Genomic DNA, 14,743 nt, shown 5'->3' with positions numbered 1-14,743 from the left:
TTCTCCCTGTGTAACAAAAACCTGTCCTGCACATCTCCTTTAAACTTTGCCCCTCTCACCTTAAAGCTCTGCCCTCTAGTATTTAATTTTTCCACTCTGGGAAAAAGGTTCTGATTGTCTACCCTATCTATACCTCTCATAATTGTATATACTTCTTTCAGCTCTGTCCACAACTTTAATTTTCATGCCAGAGAAAACAATCCAAGTTTGTCTGATGGACTGAATCAAATCCTTGAGAATGTAAACACACATTTCAATTAATGTTAAGTCGCAAAATGTTACATTAGTAACACAAGGTTGTAACTGGTAGGAAACCCTCGATAGTCAGCTGTTTTTTGCTACTCGGGATACAAAGAAACTATGGGTTCTGCTCCCCCTCTGTGATTCCTCCTGCTCTCCGACCACATTTTAACTTAGACACTCTCTGCTTTTAATCTGTCCTTTTCATGCCTTACATGCTCCTTGTATCTCTAAACTAAACTAAACACTGCCCCATGGCCTCTCTTTTCGACGTAAAGTAAAACCAAGGTCCTACATTGAGATGCAGTAGCTGCACTAAAAGTGAGATCCCTACATCTCCCTCAAACTGAGGCACGAGACAAGAATGGACCTGGCCCGAAACATCACCTGAGCATTTCCGCCTGACCCGTTGAGTTGCTCCAGCACTTCATGTCATGTTTGTAAACATGCATTCCGGGTACGTGTGGGCTTGTGGATAGATTGGCTTCTGTAGGTTGTCCCTAGTGTGTAGGATGGTGTTGGTGTTCCGCACGGCATCCAAGGGCCAAAGGGCCTGTTTCCCCACTGTATCTCTAATAGACCGTCTACCTAATCTATGCCTCATAATTTTATATCCTTCTATGAGATCTCCCCTCAGCCTCCACCGCTGAACAGAAAGGGGAGAAATTGAGGGAAAAATGTCCACAAAACACTGAAAGATTAAAGATTTCATAATCAAATTGTAAGACAAATGCCATGTTGCCAATTAGCAAATGGTAATAAGGTAGTAGCAGCTATTTAGTTAGTAACTATGGACATATAATTTTACTTTACTGTAAATGGCATTCACAGACCAAATCTGCAGTATACAAATAACTTGATAATATTTTCCTTATGTATAAAACATACAGATTCACAAATAGTTCACACTTGCTAAAACAAAAGCTAGTATCCTCACTTTCTCACTGATCCTTACTTAAACACAGCCAACGAACAAATGGTAACTAACAAAACACCTCTTATAAATGTGTTCAAAAAATGTTAAGAGCTTTGATGGTATGCCACTTAGATTTTTTTCATTTTCCGCCACCAATTTTAAGGGACGCCACATTGTTGCAGCTGGTGCCTGCCTCTACATTAGTTCCACTTGCCTGCGTTAGAGCTGCTGCCTCACAGTGCCAGGATCGATCCGAACCTCAGGTGCTGTCTGTGTGGAGTTTGCACATTTTCCCTGCGAGTGCTGCGTTTCCTCTGGGTGGTATGAATTCCTCCTAGGTTAAGTGGCCTCTGTAAATTGCCCCAAGTATTCAGAGTCTCTCTGAGGATCCTTCAGTGCTTCTACTCTGGGGCTGTAGAAAGCATCTTGTCCGGCAACATCACAAACTGGTTTGGGAACAGCTCTGCCCAGGACAGGAAGGCTCTGCAGAGAGTAGTGCGTTCAGCTGAACGCACTATAGGAACTACACTCGCCCCCCCCTGCAGGACCTATACACCAGGAGGTGCAGATCTAGAGCCAGCAACATTATGGGGGACCCCTACCACCCCAGCAACGGACTGTTCCAGCTGCTACGGTCAGGCGAACACTTCTGCTGTCATGCTGTGAAAACAGAGAGGATGAGACGGAGTTTCTTCCCACAGGCCTTCAAGATTGTACTCTTATCTCACCAGGGACTAATTTACTGTACTAATTTACTGTTGTGTTGTGTCTCTTGTAAAAAATTATTTTTCTAACATGTAAATACTGATTCTGATCTATTCTGTTCTGTTGTTTTTTGCACAATCTGCAGGGATTGGCACTTTCATTTCACTGCACGTCTTGTATGTGTATGTGACAAATAAAGTTGACTTGACTTGACTTGTATGTAGGGAAGAATGAGAAATCGGCTAGCATAGAACTAGTGTGAATGTGTGATTGATGGTCAGAGTGGATTCAGTTTAGGCTTATTATTGTCACCTGTACTGAGGCACAGTGAAAAGCTTTGCTTTGCGTGCAATCCAAACATATTAGGTACAACTCAAGTACAATAGGTAGAGTGAGGGGGAAGATACAGAGTGCAGAATATAGTTTTCAGCTTTGTAGCGCATCAGCTCCGGAGATAAAGTCCAATATCTGTAATGGGGTAGAGGTGAATCGGATGGGACCCCAGCTTAAGGAAGGACCATCCAGAAGTGAGCCTAAATGCCTGTTTTCATGCTGTATCTTTCAATCAGCCTCAAAGTTAATTGTGAAAAAAGCCACAATGTGCTGGAGTAACTCAGCGGATCAGGCAGCATCTCTGGAGAACATGCATAGGTGATGTTTCAGGTAAGGACCCTACTTCAGACTCGGTGAGTGGAGGACAATGCTTTGTGGTAAAGCCAAGACGATTGATGTCGTGCTGAAAATAAAAAGGTCCAGAGTGGGCAGAAGGCTGGTGGGAGGAGGGTCCATAATGAGTATGAAAATTGGAGATGGGGTCATCACTGGGATGTGGGGGGTGGGGGCGACAACCTCCTGCCAGAGAAAAGGACCCAAAGGCGGAGGTGACAGAAGAAAGAGCTCAACATCTTGATGGGGTTTGGAACTCATTGAGGTGTGGGCAGTAGAGGATCCTGCTCTGAAGAAGGGTCGCAACCTGAAATGTCACCTCTCCAAGTTCTCCAGTGATGCTGCCAGACCCGCTGAGTTACTCCAGCACTTTGTGTCGGTTTTGTGTGAACCAACATCTGCAGTTCCTGTGGCTCCGCAAAGTTAGTTGTTGTGCTTTACCAGCGGTCTGAGAGGTTTCTGGACAGGAGTTTGCCTGTTGAATGGTTGAGAAGGAGATGACTGGGGTGTGATCTCTGGTGTGTGGTGCCTGAATGATCTAGCTAACACCTGGGAAAGATGCACATGGGAGATGTGGAGAACTCTTGCCCCTCCTGCAGAACAGGAAGCCTCACGTGACTGTCACAACTCACATCACATGAGGATGAGCAGCTAATGTGCTGTTGTATTCATCACTATGGGAGGTGAAAATACAGGAGAATGTTTCACGTTAGTCATCAAAATCAAGTACTTCTGGGGTGGCAATGGCTCTTGGTGTGGAATTGAGATTCACTGCTGCCCCAGAAGCTTCAGCAACCCCGCTTCAATCCCGACCTCGAATCGCTTGGGTTTCCTTCGTGTTTCAAGAGTCACGTCAAGAGGCAAGAGTATTTAATGTATTCTGACAACAGAACAATGAAATTCTTAGCTTGCAGCTGCATAACAGATCTGTAAACACAGTATACGTCCATGACATATAGACATTCGGCCCACCAAATCCAGAGATAACTCGTACACTAACATTACCGCACACACGAGGGACAATTTACAATTTTGCAGAAGCCAATTAACCAGCAAACCTGCATGGGTTTGGAGTGATGGAGGAAACCAGAGCACTCGGAGAAAACCCACGCGGTCACGTGGGGAACGTACAAACTCCGTACAGGATCGAACTCGGTTCTCTTGCGCTGTAAGGCAGCTCCACTGTGCCGCCCACAATAAGCAAAATGTCAATAAATTAATAACCTCAACACTAGTACAAAAAACCCAAAGCCCTCAGTGCAGAGATAGTCTATGGAAGCTCTTGTTGAGTTTAGTGTTGTGAAGCGTTCAAGAGCCTGATGGATGTGGGCAAGAAGCTACTCTTGAACCTAGCAGTCATGGTTTTCAGACTCCTGTACCTTCTTCCTCCCACATCCCAAGACATGGGCGCTGATGGTATTGGCCTTTGTAAATTATCACAAAGTGCAAGCATGTGGGTCCTCAAAGTCTTTTGAGGAGATGATAGGAAAGTGCTGTGTAAGTGGGATTAATCCAGCATTGGTGTAAATGGGTGATTGGTGTGTGAGTTTATCATTCCAGACTTACTCTCTACACATGCAGCCAAAATAATGCAGTTCAACTTACAGTCAGAAAATAACTTCTTCTGCATCAGATACCAATTCTTCCACCACCTGCACCAAGTTCCCTTAGGCCAGCATCCATTCATTCCTGCATGTGGGTCGATTTTGTTCGAGGATTCATATTTCCTGTCAACTGATGGAAAAATATAACATGAAAATAAACCCCAGTAAATACACAGCAGGTCAGGAAGTATCTGGGGAGAGAAACAGGGGCAACATTTTAAGGTGAAAAACAAAAACAACTGCCAATGCTGGGAATCTGAAATAATAACAACAAAGTCTCGATACACTAAACGGACCAGACAGCATCTGTGGAAAGTTCAGTTTGGTTCAGTATAGTTTATTGTCGTGTGCTAACCAGCCAGTGGAAAGACAGTACATGATTACAATCGAGCCATTCACAGTGTACAGATACATGATAAGGGAATAACGTTCAGTGCAGGGTAAAGCCAGTAAAACCTGATCAAAGATAATCCAAGGGTCCCCAATGAGGTCGGTAGTTGTTCAGGACTGCTCTCAGGTTAAAAAGATAAAGGATCTCCAATTTGAAACATTAACACGATCTGTTTTCATTTCAACTTTCTGGCATCTGCACTTCTTTGCTTTTTCATGAGAAAAATGAAGTTCAATTCAGTTTAGGCCAGGGGGAAAAATACATACATTCTCTCAGTTTTCTTCTTGTCAGCTTATTCATTTTTTTGCTGCTGGATCCTAAAACGGTCCCTGTCCTACCACCAGCCCGTGCCACTTTGTATGCCTTATTATTCGACTAAACACTATCCTTAACCTAAGATAGACACAAAACGCTGGAGTAACTCAGCAGGACAGGCAGCATCTCTGGATAGACGGAATGGGTGTCTGAAGAAGGGTCACTAACCGAAACGTTAACCATTCCTTCAATCCAGAGATGCTGCCTGAGTTGTTCCAACATTTTATGTCTATCTTCGATGTAAACCAGCATCTGTATTTCCTTCCCACACTATCCTTAACCTCCTTTGTTATGGGCCTGTCCCACTTACGCGATTTTTCAGGCGACTGCAGGAGACTATGCAGTCGCCACATGTTGACGGGTAGTTGCCGGGGAGTCGCCTTCATGGTTGCGAGGAATTCCCGCATTCTGGGAACGAGTCGCGGGCTCATTATGGTCGGCGTGAATTTTTCAACATGTTGAAAAATTAGCGGCGACGAGAATGAAGCCGCCATGGAGAGTAGTGAGAATTCACGTGCCGTAGGTGGGTCGCCAGGAGGTCCTAATGGGTTGCCAGGAGGTCGAAGGTTCTCGGAGGTTCTCGTAGGTTGTTGCCTGTACTGATCGGTGAATTTCAGTGGCTCATTGGGAGAAAAAAAGGTAAGTTGTAGTTTTCAGAACCAAGGATAACCGACTGGTAATGTTAAATGTCCACCGAGCTTCACAGCCATGTATCTCTGGCTTCTTAAAAGTTGTCTCCACCCCTTCTCCCCCTTCTCCCCTCCCTCTTCCCCCCTCTTTTAAAGGACTTACCTGTGCTTTAGCCGTCTTAATTACAGCGCCAACCTTCCTGTTCATCGCGGCGTGTGTCTGTTTCACCTTGGCTTTGCACCGTGTGAATTTTTTAGACAACGCTCCCCCCGCTTGCCCTGCCCCCTGCCTGCATAGCGAGCTGGTGAAGGAAGCGATGTGTTTGTGTGTGTGTTCCACTCTGACAATCGCCATTGCAGCTGAAAAATCGCCAGAGTGGGACAGGCTCATTAACTTCAGATTGTGCCTTTCCCTCATCGAATTCCTCTTTCTGGAGCTGCTCTGGTGCACAGTGAAGGAGCGGTGGCTTGTGTGAGGCGAAAGACGGTGCATTTGTAGGTTGAGGTGTCGGTGCAGTGGGCCGCTGGAGGCCGTGCAGCAGCCTGGGGCTCGATTAGATTGGGAGCCGCTCCAAGATGCTGGGCTCGTGGATTGAACATGGCCTGCAGCGGTGGACAACATTGACAACATCAGCTGGACAGGCTGACCCCTGCAACTCTGACCCATTGCTGCCGCCAGGATAATGGGCCTTTATGGCCAAGTTAAGACACTATATTTTTTAACAACTTTGGACTTGAATCACACAAAATGGTGATGGAAATGTAGCAACACTTATGTACAGTCTCTGCTATTCCTGCACTTGCTCTTGGTTAAAACTGGTTATTTATAGTAAGATTTTACTGAATTGTATGCAAAAAAAGAACTTCACTGTACCTTGCTACATGCCAAACTAAAGTACCAGGGAACCATTGATTCCAATTGGGATAAAATCCCGCTGCGTATTACGGACCAAGAATATCCGCTTGGCTTATTTTCTAAGACCATCTTAGACATCTCCACCACCAAACTGTTATAATTGGCTTTAGTTAAGGAGGTAGGTTATAGTTTGGTGTTCACCATTGCAGTGCATCTGGAATTCTATTCCTGTCACTACCTCTCAGGGGATCTACGACCAAACCTAAAATAGTCTCTTCCCTGGCTGGGTTCTGTAACAGGCAGCATCTCTGGAGAGAAGGAATGGGACATGTTTTGGGTCGAGACCCTTCTGCAGTCATCCATTCCTTCTCTCCAGACATGCTGCCTGCCCCGCTGAGTTACTCCAGCATTTTGTGTCTACCTTCAGTTTAAACCAGCATCTGCAGTTTCTTCCTCCACATGGGTTTTGTAACACATTGTTCCAAGAAGCAATCCCTGATAAAGTCCCCAAATCCTTCTTTTACGATACTTTGTCCAGGATTAAACATGCCCGGATGGTAGATGAGCTGCTGTTCCTCAAACTTACACTGGGCATCAAAGGACGCACCATGCCAGAGTAAGTCAGCGGGTCGGGCAGCATTGGTAGAGAACTTGGATCCTTAAAAGTATGAGGCTTTCACCCTCAAAGTTCAATTTACTACCTGAAGAAGGGTCTCGACCCGAAATGTCGCCCATGTCTTCTCTCCAGAGATGCTGCCTGTCCCTCTGAGTTAGTGCATCATTTTGTGTCTATCTTCGATTTAAACCAGCATCTGCAGTTCCTTCCTACACATACTACCATACCTATTCCCATCTGCGCTTGGTAACCATTCATGCCATTTGTTGTCTAGAATGTATCTACTCTGCCATAAAGACTCTGCCTGCACTGCTGCTTGCAGAGCAGATGCAAAGACTCATCTCTGACTGGGTGACCAAGAGTATCGACCCAAAATGTCACCTATTCCCTTTCTCCAAAGATGCCGCCTGACCAGCTGAGTTACTGCAGCATTTTGTGACTTATCTTTAAACACTTATCCCAAATTCTCAATTCTTTCAAAAGTCCACCTTGTCAAAAAGACATGTTTATTAACTTTGATTTAGATATATCAGAAGCGTTTTAACACAGAAAAGGACACAAAGTACTGGAGTAACTCAGCGGGTCAGGCAACATCTTTGTAGAATGTCTGAGGAGACGTCTTTCTTGAAACCTCACCCATGTCCTCCAGAGATGCTGCCTGACCCGTGGAGTTATTCCAGCATTTTGTGTCTTTTTCTGTAAACCAGCATCTGCAGTTCCTTGTTTTTACACTGGGCATCGTTTAGGAAGCCATGGACAGGTGGGTCACAGAGAGGAAGGGGCAGGGATTGGGAATCTCAGAGCCACCTATGCCTTTGCGAACAGATCAAGTCTGTGTTTGGCTGCACTATTGTGCAAGAGACCACGTCACGAGCAGCAGAAACAGAACAGTAGAAAGCAAGATGTGTAAAAGTGAAATCCTGCTTCAGCTGGAAGAACTCTTTGGTCCCTGGATGGTAGAAAAGAATTAGAAATCATGTTCTTTTTCCTTCCTAGTTGTCAATGTTTGCCTGTATTTTTTTATTCCCCTTTTATCTCCCCTCTGTCCTCAACCCCACCCCCCTGGCCCCTTCCACCTTCCACCCTCCCTCCAGATGTACATTCCGTTCCTTCTCTTCATTCCTTCTTTATCTGACACACATTTTGTTTTACAGCTCTAGCCGTTGTTACTTACTCCACCCCACCCTTTACACATGTATCCACCTATCACTTGCCCACAATGCCCATGCTAAAATGATGCCAAGTTTTACTAACCTCTGCCTGACTCAAAACATTGTCTGCCCATCCCCTCGGCAGATACTGCCTGACCCGCTGAGTTCCTCCAGCACTTTGTATTTTGCTCAAGGTTCCAGCATCTGCAGTTCCTTGTGTTATGACTGTCGTTGGAAGCCGCAGATTCCCATCAGATGTTGTTTTATTGCATTTCATGTTGAGTGAGAGGAAATTAATAAAGCCTGTTGTGTATTTGAGAACAAATTTGTTCAAGGTCTGTTTAAGTGTTTCTCTTTTCCATTAGCCTGAGTCTAAATCATTCACTGGTATAAATAAACTTCTTACATAAAGACAGAGTAAAGGCATTTCAAAGACTAATATCCCTTGGTTAGCGGTAAACTATATCATTCAGGACTCTGACAGAGCAGAAGGTGTTCTAAATTAATACAGCAATTTCATTGCCCGTGAAAAGGCTCAGGTTACCTTGAGAACATTAAAATGAAATATCAATGTATCGTCTTAACATAGAACAGTACAGCACAGGAACAGGCCCTTCGGCCCATGCTAAAATGATGCCAAGTGTTACTAACCTCTGCCTGCACGTGACCCGTTTCCCTCGACTCCCTGCATATCGGGACGACAGATGGCACAATGGGCTAAGTGTTCGGCTGGCAACCGGAATGTAGCCAGTTCGAATCCCGCTTGGAGTGCATACTGTCGTTGTGTCCTTGGGCAAGACACTTCACCCACCTTTGCCTGTGTGTGAATGTGTGTGAATGTGTGTGAGTGATTGGTGGTGGTCGGAGGGGCCGTAGGCGCAGATTGGCAGCCACGCTTCCGTCAGTCTGCCCCAGGGCAGCTGTGGCTACAGAAGTAGCTTACCACCACCGAGTGTGACTGAGGAGTGAATGAATAATGCGATGTAAAGCGCCTTGAGTATTAAAAAGGCGCTATATAAATCCCATCCATTATTATTATTATTATTATCTATGTGCCTATCTGAAAGCCTCTTGAGCACCGCTATCATATCTGCCTCGGCCACTGGAAGCGTGTTCCAGGCACCCACCACTCTCTGTGCAAAAAACATACCCTGCACATCTCCTTTAAGCTATAGGAACAAGGAACTGCAGTTGCTGGTTTACAAAAAAGGACACAAAGTGCTTGAAGTAATTCAGCAGGTCACAGCCTAAATATTCTGCAGGAATGCTGCCTGACGACATTGAGTTGCTCCAGCTCTTTGTATCCTCTGAAAAAAAAACATTGCCTCTCTCACTTCAAAGCTATGCCATCTAATTAATCGCTGATATTTGCAACCTGGGCAATAGGTTCTGTGTCTACTCTCTCTATGTGGAGGAAGGAACCGCAGATGCTGGTTTACACCAAAGATAGACACAAAATGCTGGAGTTACTCAGCGGGATAGGCAGCATCTCAGAATAGAAGGAATTCTACCACTTTCTATCCAGGGATGCTGAGTTACTCCAGCATTTTGTGTCTATCTTACTCTATCTATGTCCCTCATAACTTTATACATTTATATCAGATAAATATCAGATTTCTGATGTTATTGTATGACATCCAAGATACAAGTAATTGCAATATTTATATTAAGATTTAATGATCTTGTACACATGTATCTGTGTCATCTGTTCCCTCATAACTCTCCTGTATACGGTGAGTTCCAAAATATTGAGAGGAAGCTTCATGATTGATTCCTTTATTGGCCCATAACTTGGGGGGAATAATGTGCACTGGCAAAGAGCCAATACAGTGTATTGTTCATTAAATGTGGACCAGTCAACTGATTTTTTTTTGAGCAAATAAAAAGTGCTGGAGGAACTTAACAGGTCAGGAGGCATCAGTGAAGGGAAATGGGCAGGCGATGTTTCAGGTTGGGACTCTTCTTCAGACTTCTTCGAAGGATCCCAACCCAAAACATTGCCTGTCCATTCCCCCCACAGATGCTGCCTGACCTGTTAAGTTCCTCCAGCCCCTTGCGTTTTGCTCAGGATTTTGGCATCTGCCGTTCCTTGTGCCTTGATGTTTATTATGCTGTTGCACTATTTGGTGACTGACACAACACAGTACAAGGGAACTGAGGCTTATCTGTATTGCAGCTTAACTAATTAAGATAAAGCATCCTCACTGAGCCAGGCAGAGACAGAAGAGCAAGTTAGTAGGTACATTGTATGCACGGAAACTAAACAAAAAACATGGAATTCCTCCGATCCCCTCCAAGTAAGCTTCCCTCACTACTGGTTGCTTTACATATCCCTCCGATCCCAGGGGCTCGACTTGCTCTTTAATTATGTTTAGTTTAGATCAATTTAGAGATACAGCATGGAAGCAGGACCTTTGACCCAGTAAGACCACACCCGATCACACTAGTTCTATGTTATCCCACTTTCTCATCCACCACCTACACACTAGGGGCAACTTACGAAGACCAATTATCCTACTAACCTGCATGTTGTTGGGATGTGGGAAGAATCTGGAGCACCCGGAGGAAACCCACTTGGTCACAGGAAAAAAGTGCAACCTCTACAAAGTCAGCACCCGATGTGAGGATCGAACCCAGGTCTCTGGCACAGTGAGGCAGCAGCTCTACCAGCTGCGCCACTGTACTCAGCTGAGACACCGAGTGTCCCATCACTTGCCAGATTCATGGCAAAACCGAACAACGCTACTTTGACTCCAATATTTGTTACACGCTACCAAAAGGATTGTGGACCAAATGCCCAAGGGCAACTGAACCTGTTATATGTTGGAATACCAAAAGGATTGTGGACCAAATGCCCAAGGCCAACTGAACCTGTTATATGTTGGAGCAAACCGGACCACCCAGAGAAAACCCATGCGGTCACAGGGAGAACGTACAAACTCCGTACCGATAGTAGTCAGGATCGAACCCGGGTCTCTGGCGCTGTAAGGACACAACTCTACCGTGCACCACCGTGCCACCCACATTGTGTTTATGTGTCCACATTGTACTACGAGAGGTCACACGCAAAAAATTGGCTTCTGTAAATTGTCCCAAGTGTGTAGGAAAGACCAAGTGTAAGGTTGATGTGTAGGATGGAACTGCAGATTGTGGTTTGCACCGAAGATAGACACAACATTCTGTAGTAACTCAGCAGGTCAGGCAGCATCTCTGGAGAAAAGGAATAGGTGACATTCTCGACTTCTTCAGACCGAAGAAGGGTCTCGACCCGAAACATCACCTATTTATTTTCTCCAGAGATACTGCCTGACCCGCTGAGTTACTCCAGAATTTTGTGTCTATCTCAAGTGTACAGGTGCAGGAAGGAACTGCAGATGCTGGTTTAAACCGAAGATAGACACAAATAGCTGGAGTAACTCAGCAGGACAGGCAGCATCTCAGGAGAGAAGGAATGGGTGAAGTTTCGGGTTGAGACCCTTCTTCAGACTGAAAGTCACGGGAAAGCTAACAAAGCTAGTAAAACGTACAGGTGATTGTTGGTGGCTGCGGACTCAGTTGGCCTGAAGGGACTGTTTCCACTCTGTATGTCTAAGCAAACAGTGGTCATTGACTGCCGTTCACTGATTTCCATGCACCTACAGATAATGCCTATTCTGTGTCTAAGTCCCTGCTCCTTTAGACTTCCTCCGCTGTGAACGGGCTCCAGTGCTTGAAGCAATGCTGGTTACATTTAACTTAGATCCGGCAAAAGCAATCACTGAGAAAAAACAAACATCACAGCAAACCTGGCAACAGTAGGAGCGGAAGAACGTGCTGAGGAGGAAACAAAGAAGCAAGGACAGAATGTACAGGAAATGCAAGAATGTTTTCCCAAATGTCTTACAGGTGCTTCTTCTGATGGTAAATGAGATGAAGCAATGCAGATACTCTGAGTAAAAATTTCGACAGCACTCAGCGAGCACAGACTATAGCACCACCGACAAAAAAAAAATCACTAAATGTTGGAGTAACTCGGCGGGTAGGCAGCATTTTTGGAGAATATTGATAGGTGACATTTCAGGTCAGGACCAGCATTTGCTGTTCTTTGTTTCTCTATAATGTCACCCATGTGTTAAAGCAGAATGAGAGAACTACCACCTAATACAGGATAGGAACAGCTTCTTCCCCACTGTTATCATTCTACTGAAAGGTCCTCCCACAAGCTGGGGGTGCAATCTCGATCTTCCAACCCACCTCAATGCATTTGGGCTTTTCTCTGGAACTGTAATGCTACACTCTGGTATTTTACTCTTCGCACCACTTGTCGTACCTGTGTACGGTTTGATTGAACTCATGTATAGTATGATTTGACTGGAGAGCGTGCAAACAAAAGCTTTTCATTGTATCTTAGTACGCGTGACACCGATAAACCAATACCAATTCCAAATATTAAATGTTACTTTCCCAGGACAATTGGGCAATCAGTGAGGAGCTGAGCCCAAATATCCATTTGTGAGGATTTTTTTTTTTTTTTTGGACAAGTATTTGTTCAACACCTCAGGTAGATCCAGGCGGACTGAGTGAAGGTGTTCAGCGAAACACTCAGCCAGTCCCATCTACTGTATCCGTTGTTCAATGTGTGGACTCTTATACATAGGCGAGACCAAACCTAGACTGGCCGATCGTTTCGCTGAACACCTTCGCTCGGTCCGCCTGGAGCTACCTGGTCTCCCAGTTGCTAAGCACTTTAATTCTCCTTCCCATTCCCACAGTGACCTTTATGCCTTAGGCCTCCTCCATTATCAGAGTGAGGCCAAACGCAAATTGGAGGAACAGCATCTCATATTTCGCTTAGGCAGCTTACAACCCAAGGGATATGATATTGATTTCTCAAACTTAACGTAACCCCTGCATTCTCTATTTCTCCATCCCTCCCCCACCCAAGTCACGCCAGATTTTCGTTCTCACCTAGCAAACAGCTAACAATGGCACGTTTCCTTTATCTTTGTTACTTTTTTGCATATCTTTTGAATCAGACTGTGCTGCATTCTCATCTGTTTTATCTGAAAGCAAAACAGAATATACTGCAAAGAATATAAACTGTGAGGAGTTAAAGTTTTATCAGAAATAATTTACCAAAGGCTAATTCTGCAGACTCGATGGGCTAAATGGCCTCATTCTGTTGTTATGGTCCAGAAATGCTGCCTCACCCGCTGAGTTATTCCAGCACTCTGTTTTTTTTAGGGGTTTCTAAGTTCCTACTTAGCTTCGTGGACAGAGCGTTAGGCGATATAATTAAGTTTTCATTCGTTTCTCACGTTTTGGGAGTTGAAATCTATCCAGGTCATTCCCCATGGATCATCACAGAATTCTACCCATAATGATCATACACATTTTGTGGTGGAAAGTCATCAGAAGGAACTAGGGCCCACTTTTTGAAAGCTCTCTCTGTCTGTGGAATTCTCTGCCTGGAGGCCGGTTCTCTGGATACTTTCAAGAGAGAGCTTGATAGGGCTCTTAAAGATAGCGGAGTCAGGGGATATGGGGAGAAGGCAGGAACGGGGTCCTGATTGGGGATGATCAGCCATGATCACATTGAATGGCGGTGCTGGCTTGAAGGGCCGAATGGCCTATTCCTGCACCTATTGTCTATTGTCTATTGTCTAATTATCCAGTTGACTACCACGTTATCAAAAAAGGGAGAGGATAACCACAGAATAAATTTAGGTTTACATGTACCAAGGTGCAATGAAAGGCATTGCTTTTTCATGCTATTTAATCAAATCAGATAACACCATACATAAATATAATCAAGTACAACAGATAGAGCAAAGGCGAAGATGCAAAGAATGCAGAATATAATTTGTAGCATTGTAGCGCATCAGTTCCATAGACAAAATCCAATGTCTGCTATAAGTTGGAGGTCAACTGGACAGCACCCTAGATTATGGATGAACCTGATAAAGAAGCCTGATAAAAGAGGGGAAGTAACTGTTCCTGAGTCTGGTGGTGCACCCTTTCATGCTTCTGTATCTTCTGCCCAACGGAAGCAGTGAGTAGAAGGAATGACCGGGGTGGGACTGCCCTATGCTGGCTACTTTATCCCAGGCAGCGTGAAGTGAAGATAGAGTCAATAGTGATGTGTCTGGTCTGTGTGGTGGATTGTGCTCCATCCACAACTCTCTGTCATCTCTGTCTTACAGGTGCTTCTTCTGATGGTAAATGAGATGAAGCAATGCAGATACTCTGAGTAAAAATTTCGACAGCACTCAGCGAGCACAGACTATAGCACCACCGACAAAAAAAAAATCACTAAATGTTGGAGTAACTCGGCGGGTAGGCAGCATTTTTGGAGAATATTGATAGGTGGCTACTGCATCCGCTGCTCTAGATGTCAGCTGATTTACATCGGTGAGACCAAGCGTAGGTTGGGCGACCGTTTCGCCGAACACCTCCGCTCAGTCCGCAATAACCTACCTGACCTCCCGGTGGCTCAGCACTTCAACTCCCCCTCCCATTCCCAATCCGACCTCTCTGTCCTGGGTCTCCTCCATTGCCAGAGTGAGCAACAGCGGAAATTGGAGGAACAGCACCTCATATTCCGTCTGGGGTCCTTGCGTCCTTATGGCATCAACATTGAATTCTCCCAATTTGGCTAGCCCGTGCTGTCTCCTC

Source organism: Amblyraja radiata, chromosome 29 (assembly GCF_010909765.2).
Source record: "Amblyraja radiata isolate CabotCenter1 chromosome 29, sAmbRad1.1.pri, whole genome shotgun sequence".
Lineage (NCBI taxonomy): Eukaryota > Metazoa > Chordata > Chondrichthyes > Rajiformes > Rajidae > Amblyraja > Amblyraja radiata.
Note: the sequence above shows the minus strand (reverse complement) of the source record.